This window comes from Typopeltis vanoorti, chromosome 17 (assembly GCF_054136105.1).
Source record: "Typopeltis vanoorti isolate ZY-2024b chromosome 17, IOZ_Tvanoo_1.0, whole genome shotgun sequence".
Lineage (NCBI taxonomy): Eukaryota > Metazoa > Arthropoda > Arachnida > Uropygi > Thelyphonidae > Typopeltis > Typopeltis vanoorti.
Genome location: NC_143565.1, coordinates 87,510,526 through 87,526,556, shown reverse-complemented (window position 1 = coordinate 87,526,556; position 16,031 = coordinate 87,510,526). Strand labels below are relative to the sequence as shown.

At 33.5% G+C, this 16,031-nt stretch overlaps 1 protein-coding gene across 2 annotated transcripts in view; it reads right to left on the bottom strand.

Moving 5' to 3' along the window:
• The window catches only part of LOC150097606 (uncharacterized), a 446,553-nt gene extending 431,589 nt beyond the window's left edge, over nucleotides 1–14,964 (bottom strand). The window contains exon 1 of one of the 2 annotated variants that reach the window (XM_090406901.1): nucleotides 14,886–14,964. The gene's annotated coding sequence lies outside the window, so the exon portion shown is untranslated. Of the gene's footprint in view, nucleotides 1–14,426; nucleotides 14,841–14,885 lie in introns of those variants that run through there. The other variant, XM_090406900.1, reaches the window with a different exon arrangement.
• Between the last annotated feature and the right edge of the window lie 1,067 nt (nucleotides 14,965–16,031).

Genomic DNA, 16,031 nt, shown 5'->3' with positions numbered 1-16,031 from the left:
CCAGTTTTCAGATCCATAAGTTAAAATTGCTTTGAGCATTATCTTGTATACAGATAATTTAGTATTTTGACTAATTTCTTTGTTCTTTGTTATTCCATACAAAGTTATTCAATTAGCCTCTCTATCTACCATTATTAAATGGTAAATTTACTTGACTATTAATAATAAAATGAAACATATTTTTTATATTCAATTTACCATCTTCATTAAATATTGAGCCGACAAAAAAAAAACATATTTATATAAGTCAATGAGACTTATGATTTATTGCATTCCCTAAGTGAATTTGTACACATCTTTATTTGGTTCAGAGGATGCCTGGTGAATGTCTCTGGCGAACAGATGGGTTGCAGACCCATCTATTCGGAAAATTGTCGACAATTTGGGCCTTCCTAGGTCAACAATCACACTGATACAATACTGAGATGGAAGTGCAGGGAATCAACTGTAAGTGCTATCCACAGTGGACGACCCATTACACTCACCGAACGCCACCATAGGGTGCTACGAAGGATAATATGCAAAAACTGGCATTCGTCGGCGGACACATTGAATGTGGAGTTTCCCGTTATCGATTGGAAGACGAATCTGAACATAAACATTCAGAATAAAGGTTCACAACATAGGTTTCCATGCTAGGACCATAACATGCAACCCCCAAGTTACCGGAACAAACATACGGCAACAACCCCACTTAAGATAAGTGTTGTTTTAAGTGGTACAAAGAGCGTGTACAAGGGTACGTGGAAGCTTGAAAAGTTATCTTATGTAGCAAAGAATTACACTACCCTCTACCGAGCAAAAGGACTGGTGTGGATGTGGCGGATGCCTGGTGAACATCTGATATCAGAGTGCGTAACCCCAACTATGAAATTCGGAGGTGGCGGTGTGGTGGTATGGTTCTGTTTTTCCTGGTTTGGCCTCGGACCTCTGTGTTGTCCAAACATTGAACTCCGGGAGGTATCTTAACATTCTGGACAATGCAATGCTTCCTATTAAACATCTGTAAGATGAACTAGGGCGTCGATTGAGGTCAAGGGACGTCCGCCCCACAATAGTCCAGGATCTCATTACATGGTATAGGAAAAATGGTCCAAAATTCCCATTGATCACTTGTCGTGCGTTTGTGGTATAAAAGATATCTCAATTTGCCACATCACTCCACTTGAATTATTTGACATTCAGTAGATTTATGTGTTTAATGTCAAATATTACATGCACTCTTTCCTTTTCTTGGTCACAGTTACCAGAATATAACATCATAAAGTTATTAATTAGCAGAAACGTATCTGTTTTTATCTTTTCAGTTTCGGTAACCAATTATGTCCACATGATTTAAGTTCTTGAATTCTTCTGGCTCCTCTTCTTTGCCTTTTGTGTTTCTCGTGTTGATGGCGTCTCTTTTCAATTCTGGTAAAGCTGAGTTTGCTTCGGTAACTAATCGACTTTTCGATGCTTGTTTTAGACTACAGATTAAAACAGAGGCCTTGTTTCATTGGGCGCAACCCTAGCCGGTAAGAAGTACCATTATGTTACACCATCACACGCAGATGGGGTTTAAAGCTAAAAAAAAAAAAAAAAAATTGATCGGCTAAATTCTAAATCGTAAGTTCATCTTGTTCGTTCAATATAGAACAGGATATCTAATAACAATTCACTACGAGAAGGGGATTGGGCATTGGGTCAGAAGATCTGGGTGGTTCTCCCCATTTCTTTAAATGTTTCGTGTATTATGTAAATATGACCCTTAAGTGGTAACAAATTATGTTAAGAAGACATGTTTTGCTCATATGATTAATTTGGAACTTATTTTTGAACTAATGACTCTTATTAAAGATTCGAATATCAAATACAAATAAGATCCGGCAAATCAAGCAGAGGTAAAACATAAATAATTATGGAAGAACACAAAAAAAAAAAACATCAACAAGTACAGATTCATTCATTTTTCAATTCTTAGCCTCTATTTTCGGACCTCATAGGAAGTTAATATTAATAATCACTAAGATTTATAAACAATAATTTACTACCCAGACACATACCGAACAGTGGAATTCAAACTGCAGATTGGCTTGTTGATTGTTGAATACCAACACCAGCCAATGGGCCAACCAAACAGACCTCTGGCTTCGTTTGGCAATTGTTTTCAACTATTTGCCAGAATTGTTTGAGAAGGTGTATTAGCTGTAATGTTTTTATAACATCTATGGTTATTTCCTCCGAGTATTTCATTATTGGTCTAACTGATTTATATATTTTTTCGACCTTTGGTGTTAGTAAATACATTTATATTTTCACTTAGGAAATTATTTAGAGAATTTCATATTCATCTGTTTCTCAATTCTTTATATCTATTCCAGTCGGTGGACGGTGTAGTATACACGAAAGCAATGATAGAAGAATTCAAATTCAGATTAAAATTTTCGGCTTAAAAGGGTAACCTTATTTCATTACTCAGAGAATTGAATTAACTATCTTATTCTAGATTATTAATAAACTAGCAAATTTTAAGATTTACTCGAGAAAAATACAAATATTTTTGTCTTTGGAGATTATAGGTGAAGGTTTTTGTTTTTCTTGTAAATGATGTTGATGGTATTCTGCGATAACAATCCCAAACCCCAAACCATTAGGGTAAATTTGCTTATTTTAACGTAATCCTACAGGAAGAACGGCAAATAAAGTTTAAAAAAAAAAACTGTTCAAATATGTGGAGATTTTGAAACTACAAGACGGCTGTTGGGTCTGCAGTCTAAGTACATAAAATATTGAAGAAACAAGCAGTCAAAATAGTGTTTGCGTAAAATATTAAAAATATTTTGGCTACAATGTATAACAAATTATGAGATATAAACAAATCAAAAGAATATTGTCAGTGAAATATAAAGATGCAGATGGAAATAGAATGGCCAGGTACTGAGAATGAACAGAAGAGAAATCCCATGGATAATTTTGACATTGATCCCAGTAAGAACAAGGAAGATCTTATTGAACTATTTGGTCGTTTGGACGAAGCATTTAACGCTTCGTCTTGCGGGATAAAAAAACAGAGTTTGCAGAGGAGGTCAACCTTTCTATTTCCATGAGATCAGTTAAATTTTGGCAAAGAATGGACAAAAAAGAAAGACTGAGACAGCTAAAAAGAAGCAGAATTAGTGCTAAACGACTGGGATATCTGGAGAGGATGGATCTTGGCTTTATGTGCCCTGGACATGAAGAGGATAGGCAAGTAGAGATGTGTATATAGTCGAGTCCGTTTAAGAAGTCGGATTTAATGTAATTACAATGAATAGTAATGGAGATAAGTTCAATTATCTTAAGTTTGAAAATTTTTAGGTGTTCTTACAGCTAAACTAGTAGTAGAAAATCATATGAGTATTCTGTTTTTATTTATTTATTTTTAATGCTTGCTTTTGTTTTTGATCATGGGTAGACGAGTCTTTAGCCTTTTCTTTCCTAGCTAACATCATCTTTACCCTGTGTACACCGTTTTCGCAAACAAATTTTTGATAATAATCAAATCCTGATCAACAAATCCACTTAATATTAATGAGAATAATTTTATTTACGAGGGGAAGGGCTGTAAAGTTCTGATAAATACGTAGAACAAAAATGATATTAAAGCAACTGACAACCACAAGAAAGAACATGTCTTAAAACCCTTTAAATTCCATGTTTCATCAAATTGTTCACAACTTTTCAGCACATCTTCGTACACTGTTTTATTCCTATTCAATATCTTATTAAGAAGACACCAACATTAATAAATAAAATATTAAGTAAGAAATTATCCTCATAAAAGTTAAAAAAAAAAACGAATTAGCAGCTTAGGAACCTATCTTAAAGCAAAGTACACGTTGATGAACTTTAGCTCGTGGTACCCACGTGATCAATTTCTTTTATCACATTAGGCGTCTGTACCCACTTCCGGTTTGAAGGAGAGGGTGGGGGAGAGACCCTCTTTTCCGTTTGTTTCCTTAGCATTTGTATCCATAGAGAAAGATAAAAACAAAGCCAAATGAGTTTAATATCGCAGTTAAAAGGGTATGCAATTTATTCCCCACTTTTGTCCCTTAGATACAAAATACAATAAAATAAAATAAGTTTATATACGTTGAGAACATGAGTTTGCCTTCCTTTTAAATAATGTATAGATTTTCCCCAATCATTCTTTTTGGTTTACAAACGATAGCCGCCATATTCGTTTTTCTAAAAGAGCATTCAAATTAATCTCGTTCGTTACCATTTTTAACAACGTTTGTTATTTTCAAACTACATTAAGAAAGTATTATGCCTTTCAAAGCCCGTTAGCATACAGGTTAAAATACAAAATCATTCCACCGCCACCAGAGGCAAGTATGAAAGATTTACTGTCAGCAAACAGTAAATATCTTTATATAACACCCTCTGGCCTCGACGAGCTACACTGCTTCTGATGACGCTTTGCTCTCTCTCAGAGCGTTGGTGCTTTTGAAATCCTGCACCAGGCCACCGGTAGGGCTCTTTGCAAGCACTTCGCAGTTCATAGGTGGGCGCTTTTCACAGTTCATGCTTTGCGCGGGATTAAAGTTATTGATGGCAGTGGAAGGCGTTGTCCATTCGCTCTTCTTTGAAGGTATCTCAGACACCATATGTCAAAAACATGGCTGACGATGGACAAAATTCCATACTATATAGGCAGATCTGTGATACTATCAACAGAGGAATTTCCAGTGTATGTAGATGAAAACGAAAAAAAAGTTTAACGTCCAGAGATGGTAGCAACATGTATAAAAAAATTAGGATCTTATCACTAAAAAAAAAAAAAAACATAAATTTATTGTATCGTGTATGAAGAATGAATACTAAATAAATATGCCTATTATCAGAAAGCTAAAAGCTATCTGATAAACAGTACCAAAAGATTAGTAAACAGATAATTCTAGAAATAAAAAAGTCACCAGAGGGAGCCACTGCAAAACAGTGAGAATAGTGATAAAATATTAAAATAAATGGTTTCCTAATTTTCCTAATTTGTAATTTTATAATTTTTAATTTCTAATTTTAAAAAGAATAATAAAGTAATTAAAACTACAATTATAAATCTTATGTAAAATAGATTATAAAAAGAAATTAAAATACTTAAAACAACTAATGACAACAGTCAATAAAGTTTTAATTTCTGCAAATATAAAATTCATACTTTAATTCCAAGCTAAAAATGGTCTGTTTTTAGTTGTTTATTATTATACTCGTATTCTTTACATTACAGCATATTTTATGCTTTGATTGACTACAGCCATTTCGTCATTATTTGGATCATCATCAGTATATAAGATAATGTTTCTTTTTGATAAAAGTGAACTGTTGTCCTAGAAACGTCTCGTTATCATCATTATTATTAGTGCTAAATTTAAAAAAAAAATAAAACGCACAATATTTTAATATTATCTTTCGAACATTCGCTGTTTTTTCGTTAATAGCACAATTCAAATACAGAACTTGTATGTCTATTTCTGATGGATGAGACACAACAAGCTCTGGTAGACTGGGAAAACTTGTTTAGCTTTATTTACTCGAATAGCAAATATGATGACTTAGAGCGAGTGCTTTAATATGCTGTATTATGATTACGCAAAATGTCTTTAATTTTTAAATTTTAATTAAATATTCATCTATTCATCGATTTCTTGCTTAGAGATTTCTTAGTGAATTAAGAAATTTATAGATTCATTTCTAGGGATGCAAATGGTTGGATGAAGACACAAGTTATTTTAATTGAATTTGGATGGGACTGATATAAGCTAAGACATTCATTATTTTACTTGGTGTTTTAGAAGAAATGGCAAAAACTTTCTTTCTCTTAAGGTACACGTTACTATACCTTTTTGAGGGCAAAGTTATATTCCTTGGTTCAAGAACTTTTAGAAATATGAATATTCAACTTCTCCATAGCACATATTTTGAGATAGCTGAGTAGATGGATTTTAATAGAAGTTAGTTCTCTGTTTTTTTGGGATAGCTTACTAAATACAGTTCAATTTTCCGATGTTGCACTAAAGGACTTTTTCCGTCAATTTTTTTTTTTTTTTTGTGGGGGGGGGATTGTTAATGTCAAATATTACTACGATATATTTTCTCATTGTAATTCAGTTCATTTTCTCATAGGTACACAATTATGACTAATAACTGTATACCTATATAGAGTTAATAACATCTACTCCATAGCTCAAATGGTATAGACGAATCCTGCTGGTGGGAAAGACGTGGGTTCGAACCCGTCTAGGACGCGAACCTTTATCAGGACTCTTCAACTAGAATTGAACTACGAAGGCGAAGAGCGTAACTATATGAATCATTAGTAGATATCATTAAGAGAGTTAAGCAGATTGGCTCCATTTTTTGATCATATTACAGTTAAAAGAACGATTAATAGGTTTGTACTACTTTTACACTGATATAATTGCTTTAAAAATGTACGGAAGTTATAATACGTATAATAAATATAATTTTTTTAGCTTTCAAATTCATTAGTTAAATACTGGATTTATAAAACGCACAAAAGAGAGCAAATAGCAGATACAAGTAGCTGTAAGCAACAAGAAAACGATGATGTTGTATCTGGATCAAATGAAATTGATAAAGGTGTGTCGTCTGACATCTCTAGAGAACCAACTATGAAAAACTCGTAAGCCCGATATGAATGACTTGAAATGTGGATTTTCATGGACGGGAAATGAAGAGGAACCTATTCCATTATGTATTTGAAACTATAAAAAATGAAAGTATGAAACCATCTAATTTAAATCGTCATTTTGAACCGAAACATAATGAATACAAGGACAAACCTGTAGAATTTTATTTCAAAATAAACTAAAAAAATTCAAAATAATCTCAAAAAATGATGTCGGTCGTCAGGAGGTGAAAATAAGAAGGCTTTAGAAGCTTTATCGTGTGTCGGTATTAATAACAAAAAAGGGGTGCAGCGGAAACAATTGGTGAAACTTTGGTCGAGCGTGCAGCAAAAATATAGCAGAAATTATGGTTGGAGATAGTGCAAAAAAATGTCTTTTGATCGGATTTGCCTTTCAAATAGTATTGTTCATCGAAGAATAACTGAACTAGCTGAAAACAAACATTGTTATCCGATATACGTAAGGGTCGTTATTATGCGTTGCAGGCCGATGAATCCACCGACATTACAAATTTTGCAAATATTCTAGTGTTCGTTAGGTACGAAGAAAATCAAAAACTTCATGACTTATTTTGCCAACTTTGTCAGAACATACAACAGGAGAAGAAATATTCAACAATAAAAATACATTTATGCATCAAAACAAGCTTGATTATTGGAAAAGTTATGTTGGAATAAGCACGGACGGAGCGAAATCTATGGTCGGATCTAAAAAAGAGCTTGTTTCAAGGATTTCGCTAGATGCAAAATCCACACACTGCTGCATACACAGGGAGGCTTTGGCAACACATATATGATGTCTACAACCCTAAGAAAAGTTCTGGAAGTGCAAAAATCATAAATTATATTAAAGGCAATCCTCTAAATGCCAGATTTTTCTCTCAACTTTGCGAAGAATTGGAAAGTAATCATAGGCAACTTCTTTTCCATTCTGATGTTGGAAAAAAAATTGTTCAAAGTTTATTTGAACTTCGGAATGACCTACAAGTTTTCTTGATGAAAAATTTGAATTGAAGAAGAAAAAAATTACATAATTGGAAATAGTTCAGTCAATTTGCATACCTGGCAGATATATTTACTGTATTAACTAATTTTAATTTGTCTTTACAAGGCAAGTAAATTTCTATATTTCATGTCCAAGATAAAGTGAACGCCACATTAGCCAAGATGAAGTTATGACAAAATGCTGGTAATGGAGAATTTGACGCGTTTTAATCTCTTCGTGAATCGCTCACAAGTTCAAATGAATAAATTGATGATGATGATGTGAAAATTACTATCATGCAGCATTTACAAAGCTTACAAATGAATCTAGAAAAGTATTTCCCTGAATTGGACATTAATATTGAGTGGATAAGATACCCTTTCAATAAAAACAAATTTATGCCAAAGGGACTATCGTCAATAGAAGAAGAACAACTTTTAGAACTAGCTTCTGATGGTTCCCTAAAAAATAAATATAAATACAACAAGAATACTTTATCATTATTTTGGCTTCAAATACAGAATGAATTTCCTGAATTAATAGATAAAGCGCTAAGGTTCATTTTTGTATTTCCAAGTTCATATCTGCGCGAAGTTGGATTTCTGCCCTTGTAGATATTAAGACGAAGAAGAGGAATCGCATTATAGATGTCGAACCGCATCTGAGATTGAAATGAACAACTATAGAACCAAATTTTGCTGAAATTTTACCCCACCATAAGCAATTTCACTCCTCTCATTGATGATAAATTATTTAAATTAAGTAAAAATGTACAGTATCTTTATAAATTTTTTCTATTAAAAATAAATCATATTTTTTGTTTACACGTACATCTAAATTCAAATAAAATAGACATTTACAATGAAATATATTTATTTAGTATTATTATTTTGATAAGAGGGTACTTGGTGATAACGAATATTTAAGGAGTACACGGACATCTGAAGTTTGAGAAAGACTGGCCTATGGATACAAAAAAATTTGTTAAATTAGAAAGCACTGAAGAAAATTTGGCGAAATAGTTTACGAGGATTTTCAAGTAGTTTAAGTTTTTTTTTTTTGTTTGTTGTTGTTGTTTTGTTTTTGAACAGTCATGCTAATTGGACCTTTGAACAGAGTTACTTTCACAGAGGAAACAAACGTGATAGGAACATGAATCAAAAGCGCAGTTGAAGCATCTGTGTTAGTATCACTGATGTGATTCTAACCTCAGGTGTAATCGTAGATAACTCCAGTACTCAGTGGGAAAAAAAAAACGGTGTATTTTCTTTAGTTTCTTTTGTGTGTGTGTGTGTGTGTGTGTGTGTGTGTGTGTGTGTGTGTGTGTGTGTGTGTGTGTGTGTGTGTGTGTGTGTGTGTGTGTGTGTGTGTGTGTGTGTGTGTGTGTGTGTGTGTGTGTGTGTGTGTGTGTGTGTATTCTTGAGGGCGGGGAAGCATAACAGAAGACATGCAGTATCTAATTCTTGGAGAAAACTACCAGAACATGACTGTAACTAAAAAATCTGCTTCCTGCATTCATATTTGGATTTCTTCCAAGAAAATCTAGGTGGAGTTAGTGACGAACAGGGTGAAAGGTATCATTGAAACATTTCAACAATAGGGGACACCAGTATCACGGAAAGTGAGATCAAATCGTGATGGATAATTATTGTGGGTTTCTGTTAGGAGAAGATGTGCATACACGAAAAAATGATTTTAAAAATAGCCCAAAGCTCCGAAAACTAAAAAAGAAAAACTGGCTAAAGTTTCTAATTTGTATATATATTTTTGACTTGATAACTTTTTTTTTTTTTCGCGGTGTATCAACTTAACAAACCATTGTTCGTTACATTTCGATAAATAATGGTAGACGAAAGAGAAGTCAGCTAAAGCTAAATAATCCACATAATCTAGTGTTTGTTTGGTTGTAACGATATCCTTGTTTAAAATTTACATCTCTTGTCCTCTCTTAGCATGATTGTTCCACTTAGAAATAACCTAAGTTGTTATGTTTGAACTTACTTTTATCAGGAGACAACTCGCGCATTTAAATAAGTTGCTGCTAAGCAGGTTTAATGTGGTCTATTATTGGTGGATGTGTTGTAATGCTGTGGCAATTACTTAAGGATGTAATAAGGAAACGAAAAAGACGTAATGGAAACTTAACGGAAGAACTGTGCCTTGACGTCTTCCGGACTAAATAAGCCCACGAACAGACTAACATACGTTAAATTAGAAAACTGGTATTTTTATGAAGTGACGATCAAAAAATATTCCCGGAAGAATTCCTCATGATGGATGTAGTATTGTTTGTATTCAGGGTATGCTATTTTTTCTGTTTCGACGTACTCTATCCTATTCTTCAGGATATGCCACAAATGGGATTATCCACAAGCATCTGATCACATGTGCGGGATGGATACTCTACGGAAATGCAATTTATGATTCTCATTTGTACATTTAACACATTTTATTAATCTGCTCGGAAAATCGAGGCTGTTTCTTGTGGTGTATAGTTTGATCAGGTATTTTTCAATAGACTGGCGTCACTAATAAATTGATGCTCTTGGCAGCTCAATCACGCAATTGTTTCGATAAAACGGCGCACATTCCGGAGGTTAATAGCATTTCTGACCTTGAATATGGCGACAATTTCCTGGTTTCCTAGGGAGTGTACTTTGAGAAGCGGAATACGTCGAGTTTCTTATGTTGAGAGTGCGTGGGAAATTTCGGTGTTGAATCTTCAATTCAAATAGAAGAAATGCAAGATCTTTTGTATCAAATCCAGCTATGTGACATAACTTATAAAACTAACAATACGCATTGTTGTTATGCACATGTTTTTTGATACTTGAAAGAAATGTATTGATATCTACATCAGACCCTTTTTTTTTTTTTTACTTCTGCCATGTTAACAGTACGCAATCACGCCACCTTAACAAGTAATTCTCATGATGGATAGATAATAGAAGTCCCGCCATTTATTATATTTATATAATAAATATTTATTATATATATAATATTTATTTTTTAATAAATATTGTCGCTTCACGATTCTACAAAATTTTATCTTGTGAAAAAAAAAATTATATTTCGTAGAATTTGAAAGTAAATTCTAAATATGTACTAAAACATAAGAAACTATTGATGATGACGTAATTTAAAGTCATTTAATAACCGAAATAATAGCTTAAGAACTTGACAATCACTTAATAGCCTAAAAGCAAACAATTGCATGTCAATAGTAAAATATTAAAATACACACGTAACACAGAAGCAAACAATGAAAGCAAAACATAACAAAGAAATAAAGTCAAAAGACTAACATAACAAAGAAATAAAGTCAAAATACAAACATAAACAACAAACAAATGATCAAAACACAAACATAAACAACAAACAAATTATCAAAACATAAACAATAATCAAAACACAACCCAATAAACGATCGCAACACAAACATAACAAACAAACAGCCAAAACATAAACATAACAATCAACTGAGAAACTCGACAATTCTTTAAAAGAACTATTAGCAGGTATTGAGTACTTACAAAACAGTAATGCCAACAAGGAATTCCAAAAATAATCTTAATCAGATTCTTGATAAGAAAAATATTGATGAAATAAGAATATAAGGTGGTTTTAGAAGATTTAAATGATTAAGGATAAATGAATGTTTATCAAAGGGATGGAACCACTTAAACAAATGATCATCTAAATACTCCAGTTGTTTAAACCGATATACCGTGATCTATAAAACAGTTTATCCTTTTATAATTATAAAGATCTCTGGGAAATCTTATATAAATAACTGCCAGAAGGTCATTATTGTTCCTAAAAATTATCAGCAACTTGTGGATTACTCCCAGTTTGTTTTTGAAATCTGAGTATATTTTGATTCAGACTTTCAACATTCATTTGACTTGTGTTTTAGATAATTTGAAGAAAATTATCAAAATATATTAATTTCGGGTACAATACATACACTACTGTCTATAAAATGAGAGTGAAAAACCAGAGGAATTGAAAGAGAAATATACTACAAATAAGCCTTATAACTGCTATTAACACAAAATATTTCAATTTTTTAGTTATGGACAATGAATCATTTCTATTGCAAAACTTCCGATATACAACGTGCAGGATAATGTTTTTAGAATAACTTTTTTTTAATAAATATTATCAATATTAATAAAAATGAACTGCAATTTTATCAGAAAAGTATGACGACAAATACGTCTTAGTTCATTGAACAGCAGATATCTGAGATCTCATGATTTGTACGATGGACGTAGCATAGTCATGCAATTCTAGCATTTATTTTTACATTCTGGCTCGATTAAAGGATGAATAAATGACATCTTCAAGTTGAAAGGTTTGTTTCCTGCTTCGCTCACGGGATTCGGACCAGTATTTCTAATATTTCCGTCACTACTAGACGTCTATGGTGACCGTTGTCATCTTTGGAGTATGATTTATCGCTAGAACTCTCCTAACCAGACAGCTAGTTCAGTCATTACTATGTTTTTCCTGGTGGTAAACCTCTAAATAAAGTTGTCCCAGTCACTGTATATGAAATAGTTCTAAATATGACAGTCAATGTATGTGGATTCAGAACTCCTTTTGATTCCATCCTTGCCTAGCTTTTTTTCTATTTTATTATAATGTATTTCTGCACTAAGCTGAAAATCTTTCACAGCAATGAGAATGATCAGTGTGTGAGCGAGCTACTTGCCCGTGATGGTAATGTGCAACATTGATGTGTGCCAACTCCACCTGGCTCCAGAGATGTCTACAATAAATACTGTAGAAAATTTGTGTTCATATGCTACTAATACTTATACATTGTTTTATTGTTTATTAAATATAGACTAAATAATTGCTACTGATATTTACACGATGATTTGAATAGGCTAGAAGTGTGACAAAAATAATAGCTGTTAGTTAGGACTGCAGGCACTGGTAGACAGAGAAAGGGAGTTGATATGAGGTCTATGGACTTCTGAAAGAGTGTTATAGGATGTCGGTTGATTAAAATTCTTCGCTATATAAGGTGAGGAGAGGTCAAAGGGATATCGGTTGAAGATGTTTGTGCGCAAAGAGGTGAGAGCACTGCACCATTGAGTGGAACAGCTTGTGTGCTGTGGTGAGCGCATCTATTGCGAATGAGTTTAAAGGAAGGTATAACAACTGGTGTAGGTGATGTATGGCCTCATTCAATGAGTCCTTGACTCTGATGATGATAATAAAATATGTTGGAAACGAAACTGGGTTACTGATAGAGTGTTTTACACAGACGTTACAGATATCTTAAAACAGAATTAACAAATTTCAGTGCCGGGGTAGGACTCGAAGAAACTTGACGACAATTTCAACTGAAGCGAGTTATACCAATCTTCAAGAAACTCGTCATCCTGAAAAAAAACAAGGACACATGCAATTATCAAACATCAAACATGGACCTCATAGTCTTACTTGCTTTGGCTATAATTCAAAATTTCAAACATCGAGAGTTTAATGATGATTTCAGTGGAAATCCTGACAAAAGTAAATAAAATAAACATGAAGCGAAGAAAACACCTAAAATTGTGAATGAGAAATAATTGTACACAATAAATTCCATACCAGTAAGGATGATATCAAATCAAAGATATAATTAGCATCAGAATGTGACTAAAGATTTCAGAGATAATTTTAAACATACAATACTCATATTTTTATTTGAAAAAGAACGTAGCCTATTTAAGTTATAATATAATACAACAACATTGCTGTTATAAGTTCATTTCATTAAAACCCGTATTTAAAAAAAGAGATTATTAAGGCGAAAATATTTGCATAATAATATAACACCACGACCTAAGTGCTATTTTAGTTCTTAAAAGAACTGGGCGATGGACTGAGTCCTTGACTCTTTATCCCGTCATCTGAATGAAGATAATCTGTGTGGATGGAGTGTTATTGAGCTAAAAAGCTCTAGTCATGGCTGGGTAACGGCAATAGCCGAGCCTCAGTTAAAACTTCATTGGCTACAGCATTGCCATTTGTTACCCTGGAAGTCCTAAACACCACTGCTATTTTAGTTATGCTCATAAGTCAATTGTAATTTAGTGATAAATAATATTTAAAGGTGTATTTAATATTTTCTAAAATTTCAGAAATTATTTTAATATTTTCAAAACATTTAATATTATTAAAATCGAAATTATTATTTTTTATAAGAAAGCTTATTAATTACTTAAAAATTCGATAACCAGTGTAAAATTTTTATGCAAAAATATGAAACACAAAATACTCATTTGCTTTGATATAAACTCGATGTTGGGATTTTTTTAAATTTTTTTATTTAAAACATATTGTCAGACTATTATTATATATGGGGATATCCAAAAGTTTCAGTTTTGTACATATGTATTTTAAAGGCGAATTCGAAATGGAAAATCAATCTGGTCTAATAGTTGATTTTATGTCAATGTATTTATAGGATAGTCTTGGGTGCAGTTTACTTCAACAGATGGTCGGCAACCAGACACATATGTGTTTCCTTCTAGCGAAATATTGAGAAAGAGGGGAAATAAAACTAAAAACTATCAATCAGCATCGCAAACCACAATCCGGCAAACGAAACAGGAGAAGCCATCAACGAGAAAGAGGAACCACATGGAAAATTCACGCATTAGTTTCCTGGTCAATGCGTGGCCGGTCGCTATAGGCGATGATAAAAGTACTGATGACATGTTAATACTTGGATACAAAAACAAGATTATATCCTTTACTCCCACTTACCTTGAGCATCACAAGTAGCCTCGATTGTCTTCAGCAGGGCAATGAAATCAATAGACATCCCTAAGATCCAACTTCCTCATTGCATTGATATTAGGCTTAACTCACACTGGACAACACATACACACACATACGTTGGTAATTAGCAAACCGATGGCCTTGCATAATACTCACGCACACACACATACATCGCTATACCCACACACTACGCTGCTCTTTCTACAAGTCACACACGTAATCTGGCCTCTATGGCACACGTGTTTCGTTGTTCGCCCCAAGAGCGCCTGTATACGAAGTCTCTCTCCGCCATTACCTCACTTCCTGTGTGTCGTAGTGTTGAAGCCTGGCCTTCGGAAACGCACACACCGACGTTGTTTAGGAGTTTAAATTATCCAAGATGCCGAGCAGGCACAGAATCACCTAATCTACAAGCAGAGGCCTACACTAAAACAGAATACTTACGTGCCTTAGTCGCCACACACTGGCCGTAAAAATTCTCTCCTTGTTTCCCCGCTGTACGTGGACTGTCCTTGGCCTTCCGCCTGTTCTCGAGCTGTGGAAAAACGGATGCCCAATCGCGAACGTCTGATTCTGAAATAGCAGCCAATACGGACGTTCGTTGCATTTTACTGTTCAGATGGGAAGTGTACGGATCACGCGATCAAACGCTGAAAACCTCCGAATAATATGAAGAAGGATGCATTATAGATTAGATAAAGAGGCGAAATTCGGGTGTGTTATAGTACTTTGGATAGGAAAAACAGCAGTTCCTAACTGGCACGTGCTAATACATACGTAGCATTAGTACATGTGCAAATGAATACTATGGGATCTCCAGTTAGGTCTGCAAACTCCGAACTTGGTCATAACAGAAGTTAGGTCATTATTTTAGATATCCTGGAGTGTATAAAATACATCCCTGATGCGAATTGATAAGTAGATTTAGTCGTTTTAACAAAAAAGTGAAAAATTATTCTAACAATATTAACCTATTGTCATATACATCGATTTCATTATAGCAAAAATAACTAGTATACACTGCCATCCTTAAAATTTCTCCCAAAAAATCGAAGTCAATAACAAAGTTGGTCGAATACAGTAGAGAATTGTCCTATTTACTTTATAACGTAATAGTATTCGAAGTTGATGACGTATACGCTTACTCCATTTAAAGTTTCTGGGATTATTTCAACATTTTGATTTGGTTTTTGGTTGATGGCGATCTACCGGTTGGTAGCCAAGTTTTCTTAGTAGATAACACAAACAAGTTCGATTTTCTCTAATGATTGGTTAGAGCAATTTTCCCATTGTAGATTCTTCCACTGATAGGTGTCAAAAAAAAGTGTTTTCAACTCTTTCGTATAAACTTGGACAACTAATAAGGTGAATGCCATATTTGTTGACCACAGACGTACACTGCATACAGAAAAATAAAGAAACATGATCATTTTTTGGATTCTTGTAATATCTCTTCATGTAGTTATTATGATGAAGTTATTAATATTGAACTTGATCTTAACTTAGCCCTACCAGAAAAAGGCCTCATGAAGGTTTTTCAATCAGAGATGCTAGTAAAGTTCTCAGATTTATAATTCTGCACATCTTTCG